Genomic DNA, 20072 nt, shown 5'->3' on the forward strand with positions numbered 1-20072 from the left:
GAGAGTGCTCAGGTACAGGTTTTCAATTGGAAAATTATGGTTTTCATCCAATTGAAAATCATGAAAACCATCATTGTATCATCATTTTTGAGAGGGTAATAAAGATAAACAGAAAAGGGTACATCATAAGGATCAATATTCGAAAAAGGGTACACACTAAAAAAATCTGAATATTAATGATGACTCAATTGAGAAATCTGACGCAATTGCATATGACGCAACTTTCAATGTGATCTATTTTTATGTCATAATCGACTCACTCATAATACTCTTTTAAATAAATTCAACATTCCGTAATTATAAACAAAATCGATTATCACACGCACCATTTTTAAGTGCAGGAAATAAAATTTAAACCCAATGACTAAGTGTTCAGTGTAAGATGCCATAAAATTACACGTCCCGAATCAAAAACGCATCAAGCGAAATGAAGCGCGTATTTATCTAAAAAATTATCAAGGTCCATCGGCTGCGCAAGGTGATCTTGCGTGTTAAGATAACAATGCAATTATATTGCAAGTTCTGCGGTTTATCCACTGAAAACGTCAAGTTTTTTTATTAAACATGTTCAGTTACACAAAAAAGAAAAGAAGTTCGATTACCCTTTCGACCACTGTCAGGTCATTTTTAAAATCGTTCAACTCGTTTTTGCAGCATATTCTTGACTCATAATTCCACGAAGCTTCGACCCAGTAAATGGTGGATCTATTCTGAATTTTGATGAAAACTCGCTTAGTTGAATTTTATTTGTATCTTCCACTTTCACGAAAATAGATAATGAGTCGATGATTTGTTGGTAAGAAGCTGCGCGACGAACTGCAGTAAGGTTATTTTTATTTTAGGATTGAACATTAGTTTTACTTCAATTTTAATTAACAAATGTAATTTCACAGCGTTCTTGTAAATTTACATGTCGCATGTAATTTTACTGTTGGCCTAATGTAAAATTACGTTTTTGAATAATTTGGTGTCGTGTAAAAATAAGAATGAACGTAATAATCGGTCATTTTGTTCGCTGGCATATGTCGGCGCAAGATGACGTAAAATTACAAGAGTTTTTCGAAGTGTGTACATAGACCGAAAAAGGTTGAAAACCACTGGTTTAGTTTCATCGTATCAGGAACATCAAGAAGCTATTAAATCAAGCACAGCACTAAACGAAATAACGTAAATGAACATATGCAAACTAAATCAAGTATCCCAGAACTTATATACAGCAACGCGCTTCGATTGTGGTTACACATTTTGGAGTGTGTACGATGACATTTTGCCACTCTAGACAACGTTACAATAATGTGTGTTTAACCCACACACCAAAAAATTATGAAATTTAAACGACATGTAAATAAAGACAAATGTAAACATACAAAGATTGAATCAAAAATTTGATTGAAAATTACGTTAAAATCAATTAGAGCATCAAACAGCATACAATTTTACACTTTCATTCGTGTAATATTAAATGTCATTGATTTAACAGCAGTATTTGAGTAAAAATACATTGAAGTGCATTGGTTTTCCGTTTAAAGAAACTGTAATTTTCAATCCACGTGTAAAATTATAATTAAATTCGTTGAAGAAAGCACGACAAGTCGTATGTATTTGTGGTGGCACTTAATTTTACATTTATTTTCATGCTCCAAATATGTGCATGAAAATAAACTTAAAATTACAAAATATTTTTTTTCTGTGCACTCTACTCCAACCTTCCTCCTTCTTGATGGATGCAGTCATGATCCTCAAACAACGTCTTGCAACTATGAAGGACAGATTACACCGTCTGAGCACACTATAGCGTAGTTTGTCAGTCTATTACACTGTACGCAGTTCACCTGAGTTTAAACTCCCACCACCGCATATAGTGTGTTAGGCCGTTCAGTCGAATAGGTCAGGAAAACAAATAACTTTTTGAGATTTTCTCAGATCATCTAACGATTTTCGAGAATATTTGGACACTAGCAACGACACCTGGTTGTGGAAATCTGGAATCGCCTTTGTTCTCCATATATTTTAAATCCAACTTATCATTTTTTGATCATACTCATACTCGAGCTTTTCATACTTGTTCAGTTAAAGGGGCCCCTCAGTTCAATAGTGCCCAGGGGCCCCGCGTAATCTTAAGACGGCCCTGGCTCGTCCGTGCGCTTGCATATCTATTTGCAGTTCCTATACGGTCGAATCTGTATTTTCGGAAATACTTTCAATTTGTTTAACTATCGATTTAAGCAATAAACAATTCGGCAGGCCTCCCCCTTAAATCATGTGAGTTCACATAAATTATGTGACCAAATCAGTACAGAATCGAATTGTTAAGAAGTATATAAGGTTTTTCTGACGATGCATGAATATTTTGGAGTATTTTTCTATGGTAAGAACAATACTACAACTATAGGAACTATTACTAAATTAAGTGAGCGGATTTTTTAAATTATTGAAGGTGGTATAAAAAAGTGATATACGTGTGTACAGATTAATCTAGAAAAATAGATAGTATTTTGAAATAATTTATTGTTTATCTATAGCGCTGCTTAGACCCACTGTTACTGTCACCTCAACCATACTGAAAAGTTTTTCCGGCTCTATCCATCTAGCGCCTTGCACCGCGTCAAACAAACGAACCCGGAAAAAACTACTATGACTGCTCTCTGATAGACACTGCGAACTGTTTGATCCTTTGTGTTAACTTGGAACATTGCGTAAATCGCGAGTGTAGTCACTCACACAACAAATTACGCAGAAAATAGGCAGAAAATCATCAGCTACCAACCGTGAAACATTAAACTCTGCCTGCTCGGTCGGCTTCCCTTTGATGTCATTAATAAAGTGTCGCTCAGCAGATGCTTATGCCCGCCTTGCTAATTAGTATTTATAAACTTGTCATCAAAGAGTGATCCAGATTCAGACTATCCTTTCAGCGGCTTTCGATGGTAAACATGCGTATGGTGTTTCTTTGTACTGTATTTTTTAGCATATACCGTGCATACACAAGAGTACTACGAATTTCGTAGAACATTTTTGAGTGCTGCCGTCGATTACTAATAATGATTTAAAGATTCTAATCATTTGGGGTTCGTCGTAGTTGCGATGAGGGCAAAACAAAATAAGTTTATGTATAAATGTATAATGTATAAAGAGTGGCTAAATGGAATTGAGTTTAAATTAATATTTAAAAAACAAACAATTCTTCAAATCAGGTTACAGCGATAACTCTAAACAGATAAAAAATGTGCACGTAACATTTTCAGTATTAAAAATATCAACTAAAACCTATAGAAAAATAAAACGCATTCAGATAAAGTTTTGTATGGGGAAATTGAACAATTCCTCCAGGAGTCGTCCATTATCTCCTAAAAATAAACTGATATGTGATTTTCATAGGAAATTTAACAAAAAAAACTAAGTCTCGAAGACCACGAAGCGATCTGATGCTTGTGGAAAACGTTATAAGGCAGAAACCGATTGATGCTCTTACGATTGTTACAATATTCATTTTTTCTAGCACCACTGCTGGTGGGTCTCGATTTAGATGCAACTTTTTTTTGCTTGCTCATATAGAGTTCTATGCAAATCAAATCACACACGCTAATTGGGGGTTTGTTTTCCTCCAGCTGTCATATATAAAACTGTCAGCCAATTTGAACATTTGAAATAGCTCGCCTAAAGTATTTATAATGGTTTTGAAACACTCTATGACACTGTAAAACTTATTCCGGACATGCACAATACCGGTTGGTCAGGTTCAATGATGAAAATAATCCGACCGAAAAGCTATTTTCGATTTGTTTTGCTCCACCTTCCTGGAGGAAAACAATGATAGTTTATTTATTTATTCGTCAACCAATTGTAGACTACATTATACAAAACAATATCAATTCTTCAAAAGGGCTAATGAGATTTTTGTAAACAAACTTATTTTGCTCATTATTCCGCTGTCGAGTTGAGTTTCATGAAAGATACACATGATTCAACATCTTTACCCTTGGTAGAATCAATTTAAAATGTCTTCTGTGTTCAAATTATAACAAATTAAGAGAAATCAGCAAAACAAAAGTTTGTTTACAAATCTTATTGGCCCTATTCAAAAGTTGACATGGAAATATTAATTGCTTATATACTATCCTGTGCTATTTCTATGTACTATGATGCCGTAAAGAGTTGAAAAACTGTTTTAAACTTGTTCGGGGCATGGTAAGGTCAATACTTTCACAATGCTCGTTATTCACAGCCATCATCTGGTTTAGTGGTCCGAATTTAGCATAGTCTGTACGATGATGACCTATCGCGAACAAATTTCTATTGCGTAATTGACGAGTAGGAGCATATAAATTTAATTTTGACAATATGTAAGATGAGTCAATACGCTGCATGACGATATCGTTTAGAAACGAAATCATAGCATAGTCCCGACGTTCTTTCAATGTTTGAATATCTATCAACATACAACGTGCTTCATAAGATGGAAGAGGGAATACTGTCCATCTTAACTTGCGTAGTGCATATAATAGAAACTGTTTTTGGATTGACTCAATTCTCACTTCGTGTTTTTTTATGAATGGCGACCAAACAATACTACAATATTCTAAAATAGACCGAACATATGCTACGTAAAGAGTTTTAATTGTGTAAGGATCTTGAAAGTGATATCCGAAGCGTTTTATAAAATTAAGCATATTTTTTTTTTATTCATTTCGTTTATTTGATAGGCACAAATGCGTTAGCTTGGCGGTGCCAAATTCTTTTGTTTTTACATTTTGTATATTTTAAAACTAGGAGGTTACAATGTTGAAATATTTTTTTAAAAAAGAAAAATTTTACAGCTATCTTAAGACTAGAAATAAGATTCTATATACAAGAGAGGGGGCGAAAGATTTTTTTTATGAAAAAATTTTAAAACAAGGAATTCAATAGTAATAATTTTTAGGAAATATTTACACTTATCTTAAAACTAACAATATAGTTTGGTACACAAAAGGGGGAACAAATATTTATGAGAAAATTCGCATGTGTTTTAAGACTAGGGATACAATTCTATTTACAAGATGGGGGACAATAGTTTTAACAAAGAGGTAAAATTACAACTATCTTAAAACTAGGAATACAGAATACAAATTTGAACTTTTTTAGCGGAGACTTATGCTTGGTCAAGATATTCAGAGGGGGGCTGTAGAAGCAGTTGTATCAAGGACAGGGGAGAGAAAGCGTAGATGGTGACCGGGAGAGAAGAGCAAAACTTGCAACTTTCGCTCAAACGGGAGATCAGCGAAAGATTACCGCCTCAGTCTAGTAGCTCGGATTGGCGGATGGTATTCTTCGGACCCGCGGGGAATCCTTCAAAAGTCATCGGACCTTGAGTCGCTCTCGCTTCAGTTTCCGTAGTGGTAAGTGCGACGGCGGTTACATAGTTGCAGTCTGGAGCTGATCGGTCCCACAAGGCAAGAGAAAGCTTCTAAAACGAGAAATAAAAAGAGAGGGGCTAAATTGGGATATTTGTCGTTTTTATGAAAGTATAAATAAGGGACATATAGGGGAAATCACGATTTGCCAGTATATCTCGGACTGGGACATTGGGTGGTCTACCTCGGGCCCGAAGGGAATCCTTTAACTGAGACCTGGCGTCCAAGTACCCGGCGCATACCCAGTTAATTAAGCATATTACTAGCTCTATGAACAATTGTGTTGTAATGTTCCACAAATTTTAATTTTTTTTATCTAAGATAACTCCTAAATCTCTTATTTTATCGCATTTCTGAACGGTTTGATTACCTAATGTAATTGACACGGAAGCCGTGATTTGTTTTCTGCTAAAAGTCATGAGATTACATTTTTTAACCTTTAATTCCAGTAAACATTTACAACACCATGTATAAAAGATTTGTGTTTCATTGTGAAAAACATTATAGTCATTATTATTTCTAATTTCTAAAAATAGCTTCATATCATCCGCATGTATGAGAATTTTAATGTTTTTTAGAATAAGAGAGATGTCGTTGACATATAAAATGAAAAGAAGAGGTCCTAAGTGTGAACCTTGAGGAACCCCCGAAGTAACTTTAATTATATCAGACTTCATCTCATAGAATTTTACTATTTGCTGACGATCTGTTAAATACGACTTAATCCAATTGAGGAGTCTCATCTCGATTCCCAATTTTTCAAGTTTGAATATTAACATGGGAATGTCCAGCTTATCGAAAGCTTTGCTGAAGTCAGTGTAAAGAGCTTCTATATGATTTCCTTTATCCATGGCATTTAACGAGTAATCAACAAATTCTAAAAGGTTTGTACTAGTTGAACGGCCTTTAAAAAACCCATGTTGTGAATTTGTTATTTTATGTTTGAAAGCAAGACAGAATGGCAATTCCACGATAATTGCGAATATCAGATTTTTTATCCGATTTATAAATAGGTATTAAAAAAGATTTTTTCCAATCTTTTGGGAAAATATCAGATTCTAGTGACTTATTGAACAGCCAGAATAAAGGTGACGTAAGCTCAGTTGCTAAATTCTTTATGAAAGCAGGTGGAATTCCATCATGTCCTGAGCCTTTAGTGGCATCTAGATCATTGAGACCAGACAAGATATCTTGAACATTAATGTGACTGACACCAACATCCCTTGAATAATCAGGAAAATAAGAAAAATATTCAAAGTCACGAATATTGTCTGAATAGTTAGAATAAGTTTCTTGAAAAAACGTTGCGAAGAGATTACAAATATTTTTTGAAGTATAAAAAGTATAAGTTACTACTCGAGATCGAGGAAATCCAGGGAATCGATTGAAAATAGTTAGGATGACCGCACGAAACGTACGTACCCGCTTTACCCTAATTCTTTCCACAATAAATGTGGGAAATTTTACAGACCCTATATTACAAGAAATGCTGATAGCGGTTGATCAAAAGCAGCCTTTCGTATGCAAAATAGTACAGGGTGTCGATTAAACATACCTAACATGACTGCACGAAGCGTGTGTACCCATTTAACTCCAATTATTCCCATAATACAAGTGTGAAGTTACTCAACGTGCCAGAGAAAGGGCTAAAAATCACTTATCAAAGGAATCGATTCAAGATAGCGTCTATGATCGTTTTACCCCAATTCCTCCCATAACTCTGTGAATTTAAACCTGGCTGTACTTCTCTTAAAGAGGCTGAATGCGGATGATCGAAAGTAGTAATTCTTTTGTTATAAAATCCGGGGAATCGATTGACCATAATTAAAATGACCGCACGAAACACATGTTTATTTATTATTTACTCGTCTTTGATATTATAACATACACACTACTCCTAGATTAACTTAAATTCTTAATTCTGTTCTTAAAAATAGATTTTGTAATGTCGAAATCAAAGGCAAAATAAACATTATAAAATGCTCTGAAACATGAAAGCTGAACGGCTAGTTGTACCCGTAGGCTGTCCGGTGAAAAGGCATGAAAAGAAAGTACTAATTTTACCGCAATTCCTCCTGTAACTCAAGTATGCAGTTAAATCTAGTTTTTCTTCCTGCAGCTAATCAGAAGTAGTAATTCTTATTTAAAAAAATCCAAGGAATCGATTGAAGATAGCTAGAATGATCTCACGAAACGTGTTAATCCATTTTACCCCAATTCCCCTTATAATACGAGTGTGAAGTTAAAGCTTATTCATCATTTCAGAAAGAGGCAAATCGAAAGTAATTTTATGTTAAATAACCCAGGGATTCGTTTGAACATAGTTATACTGACCGCACGAAAAATATGTACCTGTTTACCCCAATTCGTCGCGTAGCTCGAGTGTGAATCCAGATTCAATTTCATACTTGAGCTATGAGGAAAATTGGGCCAAAACGGATACATTTTATGCGGCCCTGTTAACTAAAATCAATCGATTTTTTTTATTCTTTTACATAAAAATACTACTGAGGTTATGTTTAAACGACTGGGATGATGAGATTTTGGGTTATTTGAAAGCGGCTGTCTCAGTCTTGTGGAGTAACCATTGTTTTGCTCTACGAGACTGAGATGTGACAGTCGTTTTCAAATAACTTATAACTACTTATAATCTGCCGAACTCAGCTTTTTGCTGAAATGTAGACCCAGGATTAACTTCAAACTAGGGGTATTTGAAGTAAAACGGGTACACACGCTTATGCGGCCATTCTAGTTATCTCTAATTGATTCCCAGGACTTTTTAGCATAAGAACTACTACTTTGGTTCAGCCGTATCTAGCCTCTTCCCAATACGTAAACCCTGGTTTAACCTCTATCTTGAAATAGGGGAAAAATAAGGGTATAACGGGTTCACACGTTTCGTGCGGACATTTTGACTATTTGCAATCGATTCCCTAGACCTTTCTACACAAGCAGTACCGCATTCAGACTCTTTCGGAAGTATATTGCCATGTTTGATTTCCCTTTTTGAGTTTCACGAAGAATCGTGGTAAAACTGCTTCACACGTTTTGTGCGGTTATTCAATCTATCTACAATCGATTCCTTGGACATTTTGGCATAAGAAACATTACTTTTGATCGGCCGCACTAAAACCGTCTAGAAAAAAATATTAGTTTCTAGCGGCAGTTTATTTTTCTCACAATACGTTAATTTTAATTTTGAAAATTTTAATTTTATCGCGTGTTCCTCAGACATTTTTACATAAAAATCACTTCTAATCTCAATATAATTTGAGCCAATCTCGAGATACACCGTTTTGAAGCAAAAAATTCGCATTAGTCTTTCATCTTTTCTCGTGTACTTCACGATAAATTATGTGTGAACTCAACATACTAAAGTTGGATTTTTTTGTCATTGTGAGCTTGCGATTTTATATGAGAAATTTGGTTTTTGTTACTTCAAAACTCAAATAAGTTAGGCTCAAATTACATTGAGATAATAAGTGTTTTTAGGTAAAAATATTTGAGGAACACGATAGAATTCAAATTTGAAAGATTAAAATATACGCATTGCGAGAAAAATTAACTTTAATTTTTAACTAGGAAAATCGCACAGTTGGCAGCACTGCCGCTAACAACTAATAATTTTTCTAGACTCCTTGAACAATTTCCTTCAAAAAACAACGTGTGGTTTGATTTTAAAGTGAATAGAACCAGAGATATAATCAAAAGAAAATCAAAGGTTTTACCATTTTGTCAAAACGGGGGATGTTCCTACAGCCCGAGGGGTGGTTCAATTGGCACAAAAATTTGGATTTTGATATATTGGCCCCAAATGCACAATTTCTCCAAAATTGGTTAAAATCCGTGAAGGTTGATTACACGTGCCTTGATCACTTAGCGTGGAATGACCCATACATTAATTAGCGCATAAGTGCACACCTAGAAATAATCGTGTAAATTTACGTCTCCTGACTCTGACATATACGAGCATCAAATATGACTTAGTTTTACGTTTGATTTTAATTTTACATGACGTTGAATTTCATAAATCACATAATTTTACTGCACATATAGCGTTTGTTCTGAATGGCAGTAAGTGTAATTTTATGTCATTTCGCATGTAAAGTATATGTTTCATGTAAAATTAAACGGAACACGGTTATATTTCGTGTTTTCGTGAATTACAATTTGATAAATTATGTCATGCTTGCAATTACGTCAATGATAAAATTCATATTTTGTTGGTGTGTGCACAATCCCGAATGCGCGACGTTAGTCATAAGTTCGTTAGGCATAACCACGATAGACATAAGCGCATTAGGCATACATACGATTGGCATAATATACGTTGGGCATAATGGACGATTGGCATGATGTACGTTATGCATAATGAACGACAGACATAATTCACACAAACGTAAAAGTAATCGGAAGGTTTTCTTTATTGCAGAGATTTCATTACGCTCGTTTTTCGGGTTAGAAAAAAACTACGCTTTGCTGTATATAATTGCACACCATAGTATAATTTTAGCGAGAGTATTCAAAATGAAAAACACCAAGCGATATGTTTATTCCTTACAAGTGCACTATTTTTTTTCTTTTTTTTCAGTAAATGAGCCGAATGCTTCCTTCATTTAAGTGATCATTTCAAGCCTATTGGATGTATTACCAATACAATCGTATCCAAATATTGAAAAATAAAGCCTAATAATGAACAAACATCAAGTTTTGGAACCTATGTAAACTTGCAGTATCATGGACAGCATCAGCATTAGGGTATATTTGTGCCAATACCTTTTTTGTTTCGGTAACTCGTTACAGTACACGAAAAAACTGTCCCTCGTATCAGACAGTTTCCGTAGTTCTATCTTTGATGGCCTAAATAATATTGAACTGAATGATATGGGAAATAATCAATACAGAAGCAGCAAATGCATCATTCTTTCTTTCATGAGCTGTTCTTCAAGAGATTTATTTTCAATGCTTGTTTGTAAGAACTTATCGATAATGCGCGTTATTCATACCTTAATACAAATGAGATTGATTTTATTGTTTTGTTTTATTTATTTACTTTTTTTTGAAGAATAGAAAAGCTCCCTAGAGCTAGGATTCACTCAAACCCTCTCTCCAGAAGGCATTAAACCTCCTAATCTTTTTACCAACAGATTTAATAAGAGTTTTGAAACTATTTTAGGTATGTGAAATTTATTTGTTGTGCGTCGAGATACCAAGTATACGGTCTGCTTCTTTTATTTGTGCAAAGATTTCTTCAAGTATATACAGCAGAATAAAACATTGCTCGAGTTTAATCAGCTTCCAGTCATTCTACAACGTAAAAAAATCAACTGTTACCACACGAGGACATCACCGCCAACAATAAGTTCCGCTAAGTAATGCTTCAATACGATGATTTATGCCTGTCGTCCATTATGTCAATCGTTCGTTACGTCTAACGTATATTATGCCAAACATCCAATATACCGTATTCCAAAAGTCCGTACGCACTTGTGCCTAATGGGTGTACCCCACAATACCTAACTTAGAGAAGCTGGATTTTAATGTAGTAAGTTTTACATAGGGATTTAATACGTTTTTATTTGTAAGAAAATTAATTACACGCATGCACTGAATGTGCCGAACAGAATCGAATGTTAGATACCAAACATGTGCCCAATCTGCTGGATCACTAATCCGACGTACCAGCTACCATCAGATATAATGTCTCGCTATTCTCGCCTCGTGAGGGTGCATAAAATTTGCGGTCGGGCAAATTGCAACATTTTGCGAACCGGAAGTTTGCCCTTTCCGTGTCCACTCGAGCCGGGCGGGGGATTTTCAGTTCGAACAAAAAAAACGAAGCGTAGACATGCAACTCAACCCCCATCGGCAAAGATTTCAAGAAATGTCAAGCGTTATGTTGTCGGGCGGGTCGTCGAGGTCTAGGTCTAGTCGAAAAACAAGTTGTTGGTGTTGCTTGTAGAAGGTAGTTATGTGATATTCTGCTTGAAATCGAGAGTGAAATCGTCCGTAGGATTGTCGGCTTTTTTCCCATTTTCCCGAGTTGTCCTGTCTGCAACTGCTGCCACCACCCACGTTGTTAGGTGGACCGAGGTAGTCTGGTGACGGTGGCGGCTCGCGGTGGTTCCCTATAGAATAGTTTATACACAGTCCGTCAGGTTTGTGCTGCAGTAGTAGTAGTTGGAGTTTTGCCACCAGAGTCCAGGGTCGCTGATTTTGGATATTGCTGCTCGGCGATGGTATGAAACACGTTCTGTGTGATTCCTTAGACGAACTGCTCTGTTGGGACGATATAGGGAAACTCGCCCATAACTTCCGGTTCTGTATGGAAGCTTGTTTGTCGGCAGCGCCGAACCGAATGATATTGTACGGATAAAAAGTGGATAACTTCCAGCTTTCATCCAAGCGGAACGCCAAACTAGAGGGAGAATTTTAAATCCGAGTACTGGTGGCTCATAAATATTTATGTGGTGAACCATTCTGGTTGCAAAATTATTATGTTGCGTATATAATATGTTTATATTACAGTATTCTCACCAGTCCGGGAGTAGCGGTTTTGGCCCCCAGTCGCCTATAGCTTCGAAAATATTGGAACGTGAAACGGCCTAGTTGGTCGTATGGAAATGATACGGTGACAAAACAAGAAAGATTTCGCGAGGGAACAGACGCGTATCAACAATATTTTTATTTTTAGAAGGATAAACCACGGGTGAATGAAATCCGTGACATGTAGTTTCGCATGGAGGGAGCACATTTTTTCGGGATTGCACATTTTGTTTTCGTCTAAATTCCCATATGGTGCGGTGTGCTATGGTGTGTTTTGTATGGTTAAAACGATTTTTCGGAATGTGTCAATTGAGCCGAGAACATTTGTTTTGATCTTGAATAAGAGATGAGCATAATTTATACTTTGTCTTGAAATTCGAAATGCCATTCAAAGATGTGGCACATTTCAGCTAGGAGAGCCACTACATCATTCGCATAGCACGTTGATCCAATCCAACGCCAAGGTTTCTGCTCATTGTGTACGGCTTATCAGTGTCTGAATGGAACATATTCCATAATAGAAAATTGCGCAATTGTTCCCTTATCTATATTTTCGATTTTTCTACCTTTTAACATTATCAAAAAAAAATTAATAAAGAATTCGATTCCGTTACGAGTAACCAGGGGTGGATCCAGGGTGTGAGCCCTAGGGCTTCCAAACACCACTCACCCCCCCTCCCCCGCGGCAATGTAAACTTTCAATTTGTTGGGAAATTTTAAATTAGTTTCGATTTTAAATCAGTTTTAAACTCAAAATCGTTTCAAACCAAATTTTTAGCTGATTTTCATTAAATATCATTATTTTGTACTGATTTTGTTGACTATTTTCGGCAATTTTAAGGGGTGCGTCTGGTGTAGTGGGCAAAAAATCGACTTCTTTTTTATCCGCTTAATTGTTAGTATTCAACCTCTAGAATAGTTTCTCGCAATTTAGGTGGCCACGCTGAAATTCTTTTGTTTTAAACAGCCATGCATTCCTCGCGCGTGTTTGCTATAACACACGCAGAATTCAAACTAACAGTTTTCTAAAAACTGGCAGCGATAACAATGCAGTGTAAATAATACATTCTAAACTACTTCTACCCAAATTTTCAAGAGAAAATGGATCATTTTCTACAGCGTTTTTTCCGTAATATAATTTGATGTGGGACACCCTTTAATAGCGTTTTTCTCGAAACCACGTTTTTCAAATTGACGTACACGATAACTTAAAAACTAATCAATTGTTTGACTTGATTTTTTATGAGAATGCACAATATGCGTAGCCTGTTAATGAACCACAGACAACTGTATATTTTTTCCCTATTATTTTGAAGAAAAGACAGCAAATTTTACAGTAAAATATGAGATTTTTCGGTTTTCATTAAGCCATTTTCCGAAACTCGAACTTTTTTCTATTTTTTGTTCATCTAGTAGCTACAAGTGTAAGCTTTACAAATCTTATTGAATTTCCTCTGTCAGACAATTTTATCAAGAGTTATCGTAAAGTTATTACGTGTTACGTATTATGCAATAGCGTGTCCAAAATGACATCCTGTTAAAAAAAATCACCGGGCTCACTGGAGATCCAAATGGTGAAGTTTGGCAAGTTGATTTGCTCAATTTTTGGATTATAAGAGCGGCAGATCCATTAAAAGAAAGTGCATTTCTTGCTGTTTTTCATTAGTTTTTCTTCAAAACAGATCTGCATCTGCAAAATTTTGAAAATATAGAAAACACTTCAAATAGTTGAGCCTTATACCCGACCAGAATGCAATAACAAGATTATAACAGAACGCAATTTTTGTAGTATGCTGTGTTAGGAGTTAAAATAACAGAAAATTTTAACAAGTAACCATGCGAGATATAGTTTTGAAATATTTCTGTTACGTGTTTCTGGTCAGGTATAAGGGCGATATTTTGTTAAAGAAAGTGTATAGCTACGGCAAATGGGATATGAGATATTTTAGTTTTTGTTATAACCTTTAACATTTCTAGCTATTCATAAAAAAAACACTGTACTACATAATAAAACAAATAATACAAGTAATAAAATTAATTTTCTAACTCATGTGATACAGGACGAGAATCCTTTGAAAAGATTCAAACCTTGCCGGCGATTCGCTCCTGCTGCAAACACACAGGCGAATATGCGCCTTTCGTAGCTCTTATCAAATGAGCACTTTTTGAAACAAGGTGATCTCTTTTATGAACTTTTCGGTGCAGATGGAAGACCAATCTGTCACATTCACTGATTGTCTTCAATGTTTCACAAAAACCATCAGGTTTGTAAATTATTGAATATTTGCATATATAATGAAGGTAAAGGTAAAGAATAAACAAGCGCAAAGTTAATACAAGATAATAAGAGGAATTTTCTAATTCAATTCTTTCTCTATTATGTATTCGGCCTAATAGGAACGTTTTACTGAAAACTTTGTCTTGTGATACGGAATAAGAATCCTATGAAACGATTTGAGCCTTGCCTGCACAACTCATACGCCATCTAGTTTCTGTTCCGCCATCGCCGCAAAATCTTACCAGTACACCCAGACAAACGCTCCCCTTCCGTGGTTCGTGTCAAACAGCAGCAGCGATAACCTACCTCGTTCTGCCAGCAGAGTATACAGCAAAAAAAGTCGTGTAACTTTACATCTTGCCAGATGCACATAAAAGAAGCGTCTCAATTCACATAAATTCACATGTAATTAAATGTAAAAATGTGAGTTGTTTGGCTTTTCCTAGGTCATTATGCCTTAGTTTTACATCAAAAGAGTCACAATATTCAATTTTACATATCATAGCATGTAAAATCCTAATATCGGATGAAAAAAAGTCGTTACGTTGTTTACGTCAAATGTAATTTTTATTTTTTCTAAGAGTGTAGGCATGGCAATGAAAGAATTCGTTCAGAAACATACCTTTTACTTAAAGCGATAAAATGTGTTGGACGCTTGTGAGTGTGGTGTGGTCTGTGTTAGAGAATGTTTAGCACAAATATGTGAAAATTGTATATGTTTTCCCTATTTTTTGCAGATTTACTGATTTTTCAATAGTGTGTTAATAAAATACACAGATAAATTTGATAACAATTTTTTACTGGCAATTTTCTGAATCGATCTGTGTTCGAACCATGAAAATGCATCAACAATTAAATGGCTTTCGTCCAAAAGGGCCTAACCCACATTTTTTTCCAAAATTGACAATTTAGCAATTTTAATAGTTCTAAGTAATCCACGTGAACTGTCATTTGAGAATTTGAATATAATTTTTAGATTTTTTGCTATTGGTAGTCAAAGTTGATCATGGACCCCAGTACTATCTGGCGTCCAAAAGGGGCTAACCACTGTGTCTTATGGAAATTCGAGTTTTCTCGTTCGTTTTCCGAGGTTTTAAGAAAAAGTAGTCTATCGATTCGCCATCAATGTTATGGTGTAGCTCACATATCGGTGAATTCGATATAATACTGTTTTTAGTTGGATTGCATTGTACGTTGACGTTTCGGTCCAAACAGTCATTCCTGAAGGTGAGTGTCGCTCACATACTTGCTATGTATGGCTATTTTCTATCAAATATTTAGGGGAACCCGGGGCTATTCGGACCTATTTAAGCAAATCGCTCTTTTAGGTGGATAGATGTGAAAAAGTTACCGGTCAAAAGTCCTAATTATTAGCTTGAAACCTCAGCTACATTTTGGTGCCATAAAAGGTTCATTTGCACCACTCAATGGCAGCGCTAGGCGACGATTTGCAAACCTCTACGTTTTTCCTTCCTTTTAAAATGTAGGGGTAATTCAGACCTTCCTACGGGGCTAATCAAACCGTCATTTTTTTTAATTTTTTTATAACGGAATTATGTTTACCTATGAATTAGTTACAAGAGACACTCCTTAAGAAACAAAAAAATTGCTTTACAAAAACTTAATCTGGTATGTCACAGCTGTCGATAGGCGGCCCATGAATTTTCTTCGATGTGGCGTGTGCAATGGTGTACGCTGCTGTAAGCCGCTGAGCGGTGGTTGACGGAATAGGGGGTCCGAATAGCTCCGTACGCTCATATCGCACAAAAGTGATGAGCGTCTCGAAAATATCTCTGTTTTTACCCAAACAAAAATCATTCCATAAAATAGAAGCCTCGAGCGTTCCAAAACACTAACCGTTTATTTTTTCACTTTTATTTTTTGCTTTAATCACAGTTTTTCCATTTTAATGATTTTTGTTTTAAGAATGGCAAAACAACGAAACACGTTGTAGCTCCATTCTATAAGGAAACAAAGAATCAACTTCAGCTCTCAAAATTAATGTTTCAGAATAGTGGTTCTACGAATATTTACGATAGCCGGAAAGTTGCTATATTCTGAGAAATCGAGAGGGTCCGAATTACCCCCACTGTCCCTATTTCTTGCACAAATGTGTATTGTTGAGCGCAACTTTTCGACAATTCCAGTGCAAGTGTCATTGCTCACCAAATTGACCGAGCAATAAGGGGCCGAGAGAAAAACAGTACATCGTGGTCAGAAAATTAAAAAAAGTCGAATCAATTATTATCTTTCGTTATAGAGTTATGGAATCTTCGAAAAAGTTGATATATGGCACCTAGCGCTTAATTTGGTTGAAGCATACTAGTTCGGAATTCAGTCGCAAGAGCGGCCCTGTTATCAACTTTTTAATGAAGCTAGATGGAAATGTGGTGTCTTCGAGAAAATTGTAGGTCCTATCATTTTAAATATATGTTATGAAGATGCAAAATTTGTAGGTCCTGTATATTTCGAGATAGAGCATGCTACTGTTAAAAATTTTACTTGCAAAATATGTTTCCAAAAAGACGCCATATTTCAAAACTTATAGGACCTACAAAGTTAATATTTTCAGAAGATAAACTCATAATTACCAGACATGCAACTTTGTCGTAGACACAATTTTTCTATCTCGTTCCATTGAAAAGTCGACAAGAGCGCCGCCCTAGCAACTGAATTCCGAACTAATATGAAATGATGAAATAAAGCGCTAGATGCCTAGCCTCAGCGCCATATAGTGGAGTAAAGCATATGTGTAAAGTTTTTAAGGGTACTCAAAGTCTTTTCCAAACACTGTCGAGAAATATATTCATTAATGGAATAAATCGAAGCTTTTCAAAAATATCACAAAATGTTTATGATAAAAAAAATGACATATTCAACTCGGAAATTCAATATCGCTTACATCTTCTACAAAACAAAATGCTTTGCAACATACACACATTGAAGAATGTATATCATATCCCCTGCATAACCTTCACGTTGAAGGTAATAGAGAACCATGCATATTTAACACAACCAAAAAATAAGGTTTCTTATCGGCGATGGCCAGCTATTTTCGTCCGGCGTCCCTTAGCACCTATTTTATAAAGCACCTATTTTATAAAGCACCTATTTTATAAATTCATCAACAGTGCTATCTTTGAAAATGAACTACCTTGGTTATACAACTAATTTGTTCGATCTTATCTTATTGCAAATATTAAGTAGTCTTCGTGTTATTTTATTCAGAATTGTATTTTGTCGTATGAAATTTAAGTGTTATTTGATTTGATGGCATTGTAAGGGATAACGTATCCGCCGGCTGATGCTAATCGAGCTGACATTTCTTTGGACTGAGCAAACTAATTTCATTGATTGTTTAGTGTTTATTTGACCAACTAGGAAACCAGTCCACTGAGCATTTAGTATGCGTGGGGAATACGCATGGTCTTGTCTGAGTGGAATGATGACTGTTGATTCATGTATGAGGATTGAGAATTGACAGTTCGCAAGAAGAATCGAAAGCCAGTTATCAACGGGACATCACGTTTGATCAGTCGTTCGATTGAAACACATAGTGTGTTTTAGTTTTAAGGGATTTGCGTCAAGCCGGAGCTAATCTATTCCGACAATAAGTTAGTGTCGGTTTCTGATGAGGCGAAGCCGAAACGCAACATAGTATGAAATAAGGATTTGTGCCCTCCTGTACAAAGACTGGTTTTACCAACAAATTTTCACCCTAGTGAGAAATTTTGGTTTTTACCAAATTTTCCTCCTTAGTGTGAAATATAGCATAATGCAGTTATCAATTTTTAGTCAGTCAATTCTATCAAAACGAAGAACATGTTTTATTGTCATATTCATTGGTTTACTTTTAGTCCATCAAATCAATTAAATCAATTGTTCTCATTTTATTGAGTACTTTCATATGCTTTGAAATAGTACATGCACTATATTATTGATTGTCATGTTAATCATATTTCTTCATGAGTATAAATATATTATAGCTTGATTATTAACGTAGAGGGTGACAGGTTAGTTCCTTTTCGTTCCCATTGTCTCCAACCTTGTTCTAGTAATTAGCGTAAAAATTAGCGTCATCGGTTGTTTATTTTGGTATATATGCCAAATTTTATACACGACAAATAATACTTGTATTACGAAATCTTCAATTACATAGGTATTAGCATAGCGGGGGCTTCCAGTCTGCTATCCCAGGCGATCGTGCTGCTTCTAACAATGTCCGCATATATAAACAGAATGTGCGCGGATTAAGGAGTAAGATCGACCCATTCTTTTTGGCTGTTTCGGAAGCTGAGTACGACATAATTGTTCTAACGGAAACGTGGCTGAATGAGCAAATCTATTCTGCACAACTTTTTGGACGTCAGTACGCCGTATTCAGAACTGATCGGTCCCACTTGAACGGCCGTAAGACTCCCGGCGGAGGAGTTTTGGTGGCAGTATCACTGAAATTAAATTCCTACATTGATCCCGCAACCATTTCTAATACCCTTGAACAGCTGTGGGTTATTGTTGATTTACAGCAAAATACACTCAGCATCGGCGTTATATACCTGCCACCAGACCGAAGATTAGATCACTTAGAATCGTTGGGGTCAGTGTCATCCCAATTTGACATCCATACCCCTGCCATTCTATTTGGCGACTATAACCAGTCAAACCTGCAATGGCGTTTTCCTGAGAGAGAGAGAGAGAGAGAGAGAGAGAGAGAGAGAGAGAGAGAGGGAGAGAGAGAGAGACTTACCGTTCAATGACCCACTGCTCTCGCATATGCCGGCCGGCAGCTGCGCTCTTATCGACGGGTTTAACCTACAAGCATTCACCCAGATCAACACCATATTGAATCGGAACGAACGCCTTTTGGATCTTGTTCTTGCAAATCAAGCAAACTTATTGAAAAGGACCTATGTGCAAATGAGAGCCTCTCTTTGTTTACTTTCTCTTCCGCTAATAACACGGTCGCATTTGCGTTTGCTGCTTAACTCTTTGCATAATATGCTAGTCGAAATTATGCTCTTCCAGTATGTACTTGAACATTATTGGAAAGATTAATGGTAAAGCCGAGATAATCGAAAGAGAAAGTAAACAAAGAGAGGCTCTCTTTTGCACATAGGTCCATTTCAAAAAGTACGCGAGAAATGATACTGCTTTACCAGTCACTACCGTGTCTTCGCCCATCGAATCTTTAATTGATCTCGATGCTGATCACCCTGCTCTTACTGTTACCTTTAGTATGCCCACTCAAATTGTTTATGAAGAGCGATTTACGAATTTTTTGGACTTTCGCCGAGCCGATTACGCCACATTGAATGCTATGTTATCTATCATCAATTGGCATTTCATTGAATCGTCCACCTGCATTGATGAGGCAGTAGAACATTTCAGCTCCATTGTGGAGAATGCTGTCTTAAGTGCTGTTCCAGCTAAACCACCCCCGCAAAAACGACCGTGGTCGAATCAACGATTACGTGCGCTCAAGCGAGCACGATCGGCTGCCCTTCGGAAATATTGCAGTTCTCGTTCGCCCTATTTTAAACAACAGTTGAACATCACAAGCAACCGGTATCGTCACTACAACCACTACCTCTACAATCGACATGTGAAGCGCACAGAAGACAACCTTCGTCGTAACCCCAAACTTTTTTGGTCGTTCGTCAACTCAAAGCGAAAGGAAACTGGCCTGCCTCGCTCCACGTTTTTGGAAAATGCAACTGCCTGCAACGAAAGCGAGAAGTGCAATTTGTTCGCAGAACATTTTAAGCAGGTATTCCACGATAGTTCCGCCACCTCGATGCAGATAGAAGAAGCTATTCGGGAAATACCGTCATCCGTGCTAAAGCGATGTGCACTCG

The sequence above is a fragment of the Topomyia yanbarensis genome, chromosome 3 (genome assembly GCF_030247195.1).
Source record: "Topomyia yanbarensis strain Yona2022 chromosome 3, ASM3024719v1, whole genome shotgun sequence".
Lineage (NCBI taxonomy): Eukaryota > Metazoa > Arthropoda > Insecta > Diptera > Culicidae > Topomyia > Topomyia yanbarensis.